Genomic DNA, 13,826 nt, shown 5'->3' with positions numbered 1-13,826 from the left:
TTTACTCCACATGCTGCAGGCCAGCAGGTAGCAAAGTCTTGCTGTGTGTGGTTGTAGTGTCCCTGAGCTACACCATCCTGGTCTACTATCAATTCATGCTCAGACAGCACAACCTTAACCCCTCAACACCCACAGCCTGCTTAAAGAGACGATATGCTAGGAAGCACTTTGTTTGTTTTGATGCACACTCAAAATTCTCAGTGTCCAGGTTTGCATATTAACAATCATGAAACTGAACTTGTGACTAATTGTTGGGCAATAGTGCTTGTTTCAGCCATTATGTGAACAGTACAGGTCATGTGACAGCTAAGCTCTTTTCCAATGAAGAGCCTACAGATCACATGACCTTTACTTTTCATCAGGTTGGGGAAAAGAAGTCACAGTTTCATCCTGAATGATGAAATGTTTCTCCCACTGAAAACACTGCATCGAGATGAGCAGAATCCACTTCCTGGCATTTTGATTTTTGTTTTGTTGTGGGGAAAGCAGCATGCAGAACACATGACTTGGCTGGCACTGATGAGTTTACCTATCAGGAAATGTAATGAGTTGGTTATCTGCTCTTAATATTGTCATTAATCAACTTCAAAGGAAATTCCAAGTGCACCATTAAGCAGTATATAGGTTTTCCTGTTTGTATACTTCAGTAACCATAGCAATGTAGAAGATAAATAAATGTCAGTTATGTTGAGTATTACATTTCTTAAAAGGTACACTAGTATTATGTACATAATTACAACAAATTACTATGTATGCTGGAATATAACCCGGGTGAAAGTCGTTTTAAATTCTTGCTGGTGTTACACCAAATTCTGCGACCCATCATATTCTGCGACCACAGGGGGCGATAGCGTACATCCCTCTGCATGTACGTGTTGAATACCAGTGAGAAGGACACTATTTACGTAAACTGCATAAGCACCAAAACAGGAGATTGTAAACCTTACGGAATATTATTTCGTTCGCGTTGACGAAGGAAATGCGTTTTTTTTATTTGACATTGAACACAGCTCCTCCGTGAATCGCCACCTTATCGTGGTGGAGGGGTTTGTGTGTCCCAGTGATCCCAGGAGCTATGTTGCCCGGGGGCTTGTCCCCCTGGTAGGGTCTCCCATGGCAAATTGGTCCTGGGTGAGGGTCCAGACAAAGAGCGGTTCAGAAGACCCCTATGTCTATAAAAGCAAGGGAACAGTTTACCCTGCCCGGGATAGGGTTACCGGGGCCCCACCCTGGAGCCAGGCCTGGGGAGGGAGCTCGAGGGAGAGCGTCTGGTGGCCGGGCATTAGCCCGTGGTGCTCGGCCGGGCGCAGCCCGAAGAGGTTACATGGGCCCGCCCTCCTGTAGGCCCACCACCCGCAGGTGTCGTAGGGGTCGGGTGCAGTGTGTGTCGGGCGGTGGCCGAGGGCGGAGGCCCTGGCGGACCGATCCCCGGCTATCAAGACTGACTATTGGGACATGGAATGTCACCTCTCTGGTGGGGAAGGAGCCTGAGCTAGTGCGTGAGGTTGAGAGATACCAGCTAGATATAGTTGGGCTCACCTCAACGCATGGCCTGGGCTCTTGAACCAGTCTCCTGGAGAAGGGCTGGACTCTGTTCCAGTCTGGAGTTGCCCTCGGTGAGAGGTGGCGAGCTGGGGTGGGTATTCTTGTATCCCCCCGGCTTGCTGCCTGTACGTCGGAGTTTTCTCCGGTGGATGAGAGGGTAGTTTCCCTGTGCCTTCGGGCCGGAGAACGGGTCCTGATTGTTGTTTGCGCTTATGCGCCGAATGACAGTTCAGAGTACCCACCGTTTTTGGAGTCGCTGGGCGGGGTGCTGGAGAGTGCTCCATCTGGTGACCCCATAGTCTTGCTGGGAGACTTCAACGCTCACGTGGGCAATGACAGTGAGACCTGGAGGGGCGTGATTGGGAGGAACGGCCTGCCCGATCTGAACCCGAAGGGTGTCTTGTTATTGGACTTCTGTGCAAACCACAGTTTGTCCATAACAAACACCATGTTCGAACATAAGGATGTCCATAAGTGCACATGGCACCAGGACACCCTAGGTCGCAGGTCGATGATCGATTTGGAATTGTATCATCAGATCTGCGGCCGTATGTTTTGGACACTCGGGTGAAGAGAGGAGCTGAGCTGTCAACTGATCACCACCTGGTGGTGAGTTGGATCAGGTGGCGGGGGAAGATGCTGGACAGACCTGGTGCACCTAAACGTATTGTGAGGGTGCGCTGGGAATGCCTGGCAGAAGCCCCAGTCCGGGAGATCTTCAACTCCCACCTCCGGCAGAACTTCGACAGCATTCCGAGGGAGGCTGAGGACATTGAGTCCGAATGGACCATGTTCCGCACCTCCATTGTTGAGGCTGCTGCTCAGAGTTGTGGCTGCAAGGTGGTTGGTGCCTGTCGTGGTGGTAACCCCCGAACCAGATGGTGGTCACCGGAGGTGAAGGAAGCCATCAAGCTGAAGAAAGAGTCCTATCAGGCTTGGTTAGCCTGTGGGACTCCGGAGGCAGCTGACAGGTATCGACAGGCCAAGCGGAACGCAGCTCGGGCAGTGGCCGACGCAAAAACTCGGGTGTGGGAGGAGTTCGGTGAGGCTATGGAACAAGACTTTCGGACGGCATCGAAGCGATTCTGGCAAACCGTCAGGCGACTCAGGAGGGGAAAGCAGTGCTCCACTCACACGGTTTATAGTGCGGGTGGGGTGCTGCTGACCTCAACTGAGGCTATAGTCGGGCGGTGGAAGGAATACTTCGAGGACCTCCTGAATCCCACTGACACGCCTTCTGTAGTGGAAGCAGAGTCTGGGGATGAGGGGGATGACCTGGCCATCACTGAGGGTGAGGTCACTGAGGCAGTTAAACAACTCCTTGGTGGCAGGGCCCCTGGGGTGGACGAGATTCGCCCTGAGTTCCTGAAGGCTCTGGATGTTGTAGGGCTGTCTTGGTTGACACGCCTCTGCAATATCGCGTGGAGATCTGGGGCAGTGCCACTGGATTGGCAGACCGGGGTCGTGGTCCCCATCTTTAAGAAGGGAGACCGGAGGGTGTGCTCCAACTTTCAAGGGATCACACTCCTCAGCCTCCCCGGAAAGGTCTACGCCAGGGTGCTGGAAAGGAGGGTCCGTCTGTTAGTCGAACCTCGGATCCAGGAGGAACAATGCGGTTTTCGTCCTGGTCGCGGAACGCTGGACAAGCTCTTTATCCTCTCAAGGATATTCGAGTGCTCATGGGAGTTTGCCCAACCAGTCTACATGTGCTTTGTGGACTTGGAGAAGGCATTCTACCGTGTCACTCGGGGTATCCTCTGGGAGGTCCTGCGGGAGTATGGAGTGTCTGGACCGCTGTTGCGGGCCATTCAGTCTCTGTACAACCGCAGTGAGAGCTTGGTCCGTATAGCCGGTAATAAGTCGGATTCGTTTCCTGTGGGTGTTGGACTCCGCCAGGGCTGCCCTTTGTCACCGATTCTGTTCATAACTTTTATGGACAGAATTTCTAGGCGTAGCCAGGTGGCAGAAGGCTTCTTCCTTGGTGGCCCCAGAGTCGCATCTCTGCTCTTTGCAGATGATGCGGTCCTGTTGGCTTCCTCAGGGGGTGGCCTACAGCTCGCAGTGGAACAGTTCGCAGCCGAGTGTGAAGCGGCCGGCATGAGAATCAGCACCTCTAAGTCTGAGGCCATGGTCCTCAGCCGGAAAAGGGTGGAGTACCCTCTCCGGCTCAGGAACGAGTTCTTGCCCCAAGTGGAGTTCAAGTATCTCGGGGTCTTGTTCACGAGTGACGGGAGAAGGGAGCGGGAGATCGACAGACGGATCGGGGCTGCTTCTGCAGTAATGCGGACGCTGCACCGGTCTGTCGTGGTGAAGAGGGAGCTTAGTGTAAAAGCGAAGCTCTCAATTTACTGGTCGATCTACGTTCCTACCCTCACCTATGGTCACGAGCTTTGGGTAGTGACCGAAAGAATAAGATCGCGAATACAAGCGGCAGAAATGAGTTTCCTTCGAAGGGTGGCTGGCCTCTCCCTTAGAGATAGGATGAGGTGTGCAGCTATCCGGGAGGGGCTCAGAGTAGAGCCGCTGCTCCTCCACATAGAAAGGGGCTGGTTGAGGTGGCTCGGGCATCTGATTAGGATGCCTCCTGGCCGCCTCTTGGGTGAGGTGTTTCGGGCATGTCCCAGCGGGAGGAGGCCTCGCGGCAGACCCAGGACACGCTGGAGAGATTATATCTCTCGGCTGGCCTGGGAACGTCTTGGGGTCCCCCCGGATGAGCTAGAGGAGGTGGCTGGGGAGAGGGAAGCCTGGGCTTCTCTGCTTAGGCTCCTGCCCCCGCGACCCGGCTCCGGATAAGTGGAAGAAAATGGATGGATGGATGGATGGATGAACACAGCTGGACGGACCGTTGCATTGAATGCTTTTATTCTATCATTTGAAATACATAAACCCACTTCTATCTTATTTCAAATGAGAGCTGAGCTGGGTGGCAGAAAATCTTATAAATCGTTTGAACCCCTTCCCAAAAAAGTGCTTGGAATCATTTATTTATCGTTTACCAATTTATTGAAGGATGGGTAGTAGTGGGTTTATGTATTTCAAACGATAGAATAAAAGCATTCAATGCAACGGTCCGTCCAGCTGTGTTCAATGTCAAATAAAAACAACGCATTTCCTTCGTCAATGCGAACGAAATAATATTCAGTAAGGTTTACAATCTCCTGTTTTGGTGCTTACGCAGTTTACGTAAATAGTGTCCTTCTCGCTGGTATTCAACACGTACATGCAGAGGGATGCCCGCTATCGCCCCCTGTGGTCGCAGAATTTGGTGTAACACTGGTACTATGACAAAAACCACATATACATTATATATATATATATATATATATATATATATATAAAATGTTAAAATTGAGCAGAATAACATGAAACACAATTAGTTAATCTCTCTTTGCTTTTAACTGGGATATTTTTTATCGAGCAGACAGACATTAACCTGTTAACTGGCCGCACCAAAATCACCTGAAAAAAGCTACGTGGCACCCTCTGGTTATTATTGACTCTAGAAACCCCACGTCATAGCCTATTAACTGGCCACGTTCGCGGGACATGTAGTGCCTTTTATAGACCCCTTTACTTTGTGTAAACAGTGATGATGTAGGTAGCAATGCACGAGCATTTTGGAAACGAAAATACGGCAGAGTTCAATAGCGTTTCAATCTAGGAGAAGGGATTATCAATGAAAGATCGTGAAAACTACCTGTAAAAATTTTGACCACCAGGAACCCACTCCGATCCCTGTGGTATATTAGCAAGTGGCCCAGTATATGGGTGGATATATACGTGTATTTGGTGGAGAAACCCAGCGTATACACCAGAGAGAAGTTGCAGCACATATAAGTCACTGGATGCTTACAATTATGTTGTTTGCGGCCGTGTACCGAACATCAAATATCATGACACAGACTCGGACTTTTGTGTCTTGAAGTCAGAAGTTCTTCTAAGTCAAAGACAAGGAAACAGGGTCCAGCAATGCCTCACCTGTAAATAGCCAGCCACACTACAGTTTAAAAGCCAAATAGCCTACTAGCTAATACTCTTTACTTTAGATACCTGACATCCCGGCATAAGCAACGGAAGATAAATAACTTTACCTGATATAAAATGGGCGCTTCAAACGTGAGCATTTCTGATCCTGTCCTCAGTCCTGATCGTGTCCTCAGTCCAGTTTTTATCAATACATTTGATGGCTTGCAGCCACAGATGCCTCCGTTTCTCTTAAACAGCTGTGATCCCGTGGGATTCGGTACAACTTCAGTCCACTTTTGGTAGAGTAGAAATTCTGATAGCCAAACATGCAACAGCAGACATTTTGATCCTGATATTGCTTTTAAATCACGTTTAAATGCTGAGCAGTCTCCTTGTTCTTATTGATTTGAATGGGGTAGCAGTTCACTTCCGTTGCCAAAATGCGCGTGCACCCTTTGATGATGTAGGCTGTAAAAGGGTCTATTTGGCAGGCTAGACCCTCCTACTTTTATTGACACCTCATTCGGCTAATCATTTTAAAAATGGTTTTTCAAGAGCCCATAATAACCAAAGGGCGTCACCTAGCTTTTTCCAGGTGATTTTGGTACGGCCAGTTACATGATTGGCTGAATGAGGTGTCAATCAAATGAGTGGGTCTGGCCTGTCATATAAAATGCATTACATATGTCCAGTGGACGTGGCCACTGGCCAGTTAACAGGCTAAATGGAGTAAAGGGTGGCCATTGTTGAAAGCCTCGAGCTCCGAGGGGAGAGAAGTTAGAGAATTGAGTCTCCAGCATATCATGAACAGTACAGAAACAATTTGAAATGAGAAAAAACAAATCTTTTTATTAACTGATTAAGTCATGTTTTTGACTGCTTATTGCTAGTGAATTGCTATTCTGACGCATAGTGCAACCGTGACTAGTTCTGAATGACTGCTCTACAGTAGGCAGCTCCTCCTTCTCTTCCAGGTACTGCCAGTACTGCGTACAGGCGCAGAATCTTTTCGTAAGCAGTACTGGACCTTACTGGCTTACTTTCACCGCTGCATATAACATGGTAACATGATAACCGATAAAATATATATGATAATGTGCAGATCAACAGGGTGTCATCTGCACATTAATGGAAATTTAGTCATTGTTTCTAATAATGTTGTCATTTTCTAATATTATTTTATTAGAAACATCTAGAAGGTGAAAAGTATTGATCCCAGCACTGAACTCTGTGATTAACATCTGCGTGAGGAAGACTCCTTGTTTACTGTATTCTACCAGATTAATAGAACACTCCATGTTCTAATTTAGTTTGGGTATTTGGGACTCTTCAGAGCCTGATTCACTGGACAGAGTTCAGGGAGGAGCTGAGACAGGCTCTGGGTAGTAGGGAAGAGTTAGCAGAGGACTGGGAAATTTGAGATGATCTACTGATGGAAACTCCCAGCAAGGTGTTTGATGTATCTAGACAGAGGAAAAAGGACAAGGAGACTTGGTGGTGGAATGAAGGAGTACAGGAAAGTATTAATAGGAAGAGATTAAAACAGTGGGATAGGGAGGGCGATAAAGAAAGTAGATAGGAGTACTGGGAGGCTAGGCGTACAGCAAAGGGTGAGGTGTCAAAATGGTCTAGTTCTTATATAGGGCTTTTCTACTCTTACTGAACACTCAAAGCGGTTATCCAACGGTGCTTCAACGGTGATCGCCAGGCAGTATAGGGTTATAATATGTATGCTGTGTGTGTGTTTCAGATGGCTCTCATGTTGCAAAACTACTGCTGCAAACTGTCTGTCTGGGCATTCGTGCCTCCAGTTTCATGCTATTGGGTTTTAAAAATGGCAGGCTTGATTCTGGTGAAGGAGCCACTCTCATGGCTCCCCTAGCGATGATACTCCCTCACCAATCAGTGGCATGCTGTCACATATCATCTCATTTTCGGATCGCCTCGGATCACTTGGAACCCCAGCTGAGTGAGTACTAAAAAACATCTTCAAACCCTGTCAAGTCGAGTCGAGCCGCGCTGAGTAGATACTAATGGAAACGCGACTTAATTGCGTTAGAGTTACAATTATGCTGTGACTTGTGCTACAAAGGTTCTCCAGGTATCTGCACACCAGGGGGATAGAAAGAAGAAAATCTGACAAATCCACTTTTTTCAGCGGATTTCAGTTTGTGTGCAGGGAGGGAGGAGGCAAATACTCGAGCAGTCTACCTCTACCTTTGAGGAGTGGAGACATCAACATTAGTTTTATTTTAATGGCTCAATACAACAAATGTTTGATGGTGAAATGCAATCTGCTAGCCCATCTCATTGCAATAACTCAAAATCATACTCAGTGGTTTCTGTGGCCTCCACGTGCTTGTATGCATGCCTGACAGCATCAGGGCTCCTAATGAGATGACTGATGGTGTCCTGGGGGATCTCCTCCCAGATCTGGACCACGAGGTCACTGAACTCCTGGTCAGTCTGAGGTGCAGCATCAGAGGGACTGACACACAATGACCCAGAAGTGATCTATTGGTTTTAGGTCAGGCAAAATTTACTCTACCTTTACAGGTGGGCTTCATTTGTCATGTTACTTAAGGACTGTTTAACATGTTACAGTATACAACGTATTCACCCAGCAGTCAGTCTGTAGTTCACTTAAATCTCTCAGTGCTGCTAATTTTAAACCAAAACGCTGAACATAACGACAACATGACCAGATTATGTGTTCAGCATAAGTTGCCATGGTGATTTAGCCAGGTAAAAGAGAGCCACTGTGATGACAGAAACTTTGACTTTTAGCTCGATAACTCATTAAACATGATCTATAGCTCTGCTCTCTTACAGAAACTGTCAGCATTGTGCATCACCGTTTTTTTTTTCTTTCACGCCTCTATTGTACCTTTATTGTGACCGTTGGAAACTTTCCTAAACTGATGTGTAGAAACAAGATAAAGGTGTTGCATGCATGCATCTTTGGTGTCTGCATCTTTCACACTCACACCCACACACCCTCTTTACCCGAGGCCTGCATTTACTCACCTCTTTCATGTTGATGCAGCTGCACTGCTCAAATTCACCGCAGCTCAGAATAACTGTTTCCTGAGATGAGGACACCTGAGTGATGCTGTCAAAACAAAAGAGAGAGAAACAAAAGGCAGAAAATGAACATCAAGCAGTTACTGAATAAGAAGAAGGGACAAATGAGTGAAATGTTCTAAAAAGTTGAAGTTTCTCTGAACCTGATAACTTGCCAAACTCCACATTTTAATCGGGAAGTCTGGTGTCTTCCTCCCAGCGTGTATCTGTTAAATATGAAAATATTTTAACTCGTACTTCTTTAATAAATGTCTGATAAACAGGAACAGAAACAAACATTTGTGCTCAGGATGTTAGATCTATTTTTTCTGATAATTCACTGTAAACCTCAAAAAGTGCATTATTGGTCAAATCTGAAGGCTCTTATAGCCATGAGGGATGAGTGGGACTCATTTTTACATCCACCTGGACACCAGGATCTTATTCTAGCCGGGATTCCTTCTGTGTCCTAAAACAGTGTCTAATAAGTGTCATCGTTAAAGTTTGTTACTTTACAACAAGAACCTCTGAGATGAGTTGGACTTTTATATCATTCAGAAACAGATTTATGTGATTGTGTGAAGATAATTTAGAGACCTTTGAATTTGACTGCAAGATAAAAAGTTTTTGATTTCATTCATTTTCATGTCCACAGTTTACACCAAAAATTCTTGAATCTCTGCACTCGCTTCATTTTTGTTGACTTTGTTCTGTCAAATGTCCAGGACCAGTTTCTCCTCATTAGACCATACAGTGTCCTCACAGTGTCCTCCATAATTATTTGAACAGACACAAGTTTTGCAGTTTTGCCTCCGTACACCACACGGCACTGGTGAATCAGTGCCGTGTGGTGAGGTTTGTGAAGGCTGAGGCACTGACTCATCTGGAGTTGAATGTTCACATGTATGAACCCAAAATAGAAGTTTATATTTCAATTTTAATTATACTAATGATTATTGTGCTTTAATCAGCTTCATACTGTTCAACAATGATGGCAATAAAAACTAAATATTTAATGTAAGGTCAAACTTTTTTTTTTTGGGGGGGGGGTCTCTTTTTTTAAATAAATTTAAAAAAAACATGTATTAGCTTATCTTTATTTGAAGATGAAGTCCACCTTTTCTTCTCCCTATGAGTCAGAACTGCTGCAGCACTACCCCCTATCGGTCCAGCACGGTACTTCCTGCCTCCCCATGTGTATTCTCACCGTGCATTTATGACCGATCACAAAGAATAAACATGTCACACATATTCATTCAGTATATTAGACTGACTGTGGAACATCAGCATGTGTAGCACATGTGTAATCAAACATGTATATTGGCCATATAAAGAGAGACGGCAATGGGCATGCACCAACTGCTTGCTTCATTTAAATAAAGTGAGTATTGCTGGGATCCAGCGTGGTTCAAAATGAGTCGACACTGCAGAGGGCAGAGAGTGTATCTGTGACACACACCTCACTCTAAATCAAAGTTGTATGTTTTTGTTTTCTTTATATATATATATAGATTATATGATGTGTGTGTGTGTATGTGCATATTGCTTTATAAATTAAAAAAAATAAATAAAACTTGTGCCTCACAATTTGTTTCTCTTAACTGAATTCCCTTTAGTTGAGGTTATTAGCATGGCATGAATACAGCATAACATACAAGGTATATCACAGAAATAGTAATTAAAAAAATTTTTTAGTGGGTTATTATTTATTAGGGAGGGGCTTACCCAGGCCTGTCTTTATAAAGGCCAATGGGGGACAGATCTACTAACCAATCACATGTGAGTAATGAATTGTGATGTAATTTTTTTCATCCAATGACTGAGAAGCCATGTGTGTCTGTTGCCGCTGCCACTCTTGCCAACTTGGCGACTTTGTCGCTAGATTTAGCGGATTTTCAGACCCCCCCTAGTGAGTTTTTTTCCAAAAAGTGACTATCAACAAATTTAGCGAGTTTCCTCGGTGACGTCGGCGACTTTTGGAGAGTTTTTTTGTTAACCTGAAATCCTCCGCTGTCACTGGGTTTTGTGTACATACGACCTTTGTGCTCCGTTCAGACGCTTTGGCATCGCCCGGACCCCCAAGAGTACCTGTTCGTGTCTTCGTGATGCAGGCGGCGGATACGACGCCGTATTGAGCGGGTGGGGCCGTTGCTGTGATACGTCAGCATATATGTCTATGGATTCACAAATCCTGCTGACTGAAGAACAGAAGTTTGTTCATTCAGTCTGTTTACAGTTGTTATCTTACACAGGAGGAAGCACTTTGGTGAAGTCTGCTTCACTGCAGACTGGCTTTTTAAAGAATCAGTCAGCCTTTTTCTGTTTTTGCTCTGGATCTTTTCTGTTTACATTTTAATAGCACAGCTGCGAGTCTTTTGTTATGGAGGGAAAAAGCATGAATTTATTTGAGGAGCATTATTATTTAAATGCCAGTGGGTTTTTTTGAGCAATTTCTCATGTACATCTACAGCTGAATGTTAGAAGTGTCTGTGTGATATTTGGGACATTAACTTCGACTCAGAAGTGCCTTTTTGTTTATACCTTTGTGAGGAAAAAATATCAAGATATATTTCGTATATCACCATTAAGGTAAAAAATACTGAGATATTATTTTGATATATCGCCCAGCCCGAGTAGTTCTAAACATATTTAGGATGTTTTTCTTCACTTTTTGTCTCTCCAAAGATGTTATTCCTCTCTCCTACATCCTCGATTGCAACTACATACAAATATCCAATTATGCAAATTAGGTGATGACATCATGTAGTGAATTCTAGCAACTTTTAGGACAGCCAATAGCTACTTTCCTTACTGAGGAGTTAGCAACAGTGGCCGCTGCTTCGGCTTGCAGCGCTGCTATTCATATGTAAAGTCGTTAACACCTCCCGCTTGCCGGCTCCCCCCTACGTTTATCCCCGCTCAGTGCAGCTTTTGATACTGTTGACCATAACATTTTATTACAGAGATTAGAGCTTGCTATAGGTATTAAAGGTACTGCACTGCAGTGGTTTGAATCATATTTATCTCATAGACTCCAATTTGTTCATGTAAATGGGGAGTCTTCTTCAGACACTAAGGTTTATTATGGAGTTCCACAGGGTTCTGTGCTAGGACCAATTTTATTTACATTATACATGCTTCCCTTAGGCAGTATTATTAGAAAGCACTGCATCAATTTTCATTGTTATGCAGATGATACTCAGCTTTACCTATCAATGAAGCCAGATGACACACATCAATTAATTAAACTGCAGGAATGTCTTAAAGACATTAAGGCCTGGATGACCTCTAATTTCCTGCTTCTAAATTCAGATAAAACTGAAATTCTTGTTCTCGGCCCCACAAATCTTAGAAACATGGTGTCTAACCAGATACTTACTCTGGATGGCATTACTTTGGCCTCCAGTAACAGTGTGAGAAATCTTGGAGTCATTTTTGACCAGGATATGTCCTTCAATGCACATATTAAACAAATATGTAGGACCGCTTTTTTGCATTTGCGCAATATTTCTAAAATTAGAAACATCCTTTCTCAGAGTGATGCTGAAAAGCTCATTCATGCATTTATTACTTCTAGGCTGGATTATTGTAATTCATTATTATCAGGCTGTCCTAAAAGCTCCCTGAAAAGCCTTCAGCTGATCCAAAATGCTGCAGCTAGAGTACTGACAGGGACTAGAAAGAGAGAGCAGATTTCTCCCATATTGGCTTCTCTTCATTGGCTCCCTGTTAAATCTAGAATAGAATTTAAAATCCTTCTCCTCACATACAAGGTCTTCAATAATCAGGCCCCATCTTATCTCAAAGACCTCATAGTACCATATCACCCCAACAGAGCACTTCGCTCTCAGACTGCTGGCTTACTTGTGGTTCCTAGGATACTTAAGAGTAGAATGGGAGGCAGAGCCTTCAGCTTTCAGGCGCCTCTTCTGTGGAACCAGCTTCCAGCTTGGATTCGGGAGACAGACACCCTCTCTATTTTTAAGATTAGGCTTAAAACTTTCCTTTATGATAAAGCTTATAGTTAGGGCTGGATCAGGTGACCCTGAACCATCCCTTAGTTATGCTGCTATAGGCCTAGTCTGCTGGGGGGTTCCCATAATGCACTGTTTCTCATTCACCTTATTTACTTTGTTTATACTCCACTCTGCATTTAATCATTAATTGATATTAATCTCTGGCTCTCTTCCACAGCATGTCTTTCTCTCCCCTCAGCCCAACCGGTCGCGGCAGATGACCCCCCCTCCCTGAGCCTGGTTCTGCTGGAGGTTTCTTCCTGTTAAAAGGGAGTTTTTCCTTTCCACTGTCGCCAAGTGCTGCTCATAGGGGGTCGTTTTGACTGTTGGGTTTTCTCTGTATTATTGTAGGGTCTTTACCCACAATACAAAGCGCCTTGAGGCGACAGTTTGTTGTGATTTGGCGCTATATAAATAAAATTGAATTGAATTGAATTGCTTCTGGTGGTACGTAAACGACCGTATCCGTCTCAGGTGAACGAAAATGCGCATCCCCGTATGCTGACGAAAGCTGCCGTTTACTAGCGGCACCCGCGTCAGTATACGGAGACGAATATGCCTCTTTTCGTGCAGTGTCTGTGTGTGTGTGTGAGTGTGAAGCAGTCCTCTGCATTATTGTTGGGTCTTTACCGTACAGTACAGAGTGCCTTGAGGCGACTGTTGTGATTTGGCCCCATATAAATAAAACCAGACTCGACTGAACTGAACTTTTTGGCAGACGATAACTTTTTGGCACAACACTGGACTATAAACAAGGTAGCGCGTAACTGGACACTCACTTATGACACACACTGAAAGAAACATCTCATCTGGAAAAAACAGCTGCATCTCTCAGAGGATTACTGAATATTATCAACTGGAACTGAAAACATTTGAATATGTGGGTCACAATACACAGGACATGGAATATGAAACAGACTCAGACAAAAACTTCTTTCTTCCATCAGTAACAACTGCTGCTACTATATTCATTAACACAACGTACTAAATGAGCCTTTAAACTAAAATGAGCAGACCTACCAGAATCATATCATATTCTGCCACTCTCACAGTCAACATATGACACAGAAAATAGTGAATTAATTAATTAATGAATACCTTTAGTCCCACAATGGGGAAATTACAGTTAATACAGTATTAATTGTATCAGACTAATGATAAATGATAAGAGTGACCATCTTCCAGTTTTTAAAGTTTATGATGGAAACTATAAGATTAATAAACTGAACAAAATGA

The sequence above is a fragment of the Archocentrus centrarchus genome, unplaced genomic scaffold, assembly GCF_007364275.1.
Source record: "Archocentrus centrarchus isolate MPI-CPG fArcCen1 unplaced genomic scaffold, fArcCen1 scaffold_72_ctg1, whole genome shotgun sequence".
In the NCBI taxonomy this organism is placed as follows: Eukaryota; Metazoa; Chordata; class Actinopteri; order Cichliformes; family Cichlidae; genus Archocentrus; species Archocentrus centrarchus.
The sequence above is the reverse complement of the archived record's forward strand: the minus strand, read 5'-3'. Positions refer to the sequence as shown.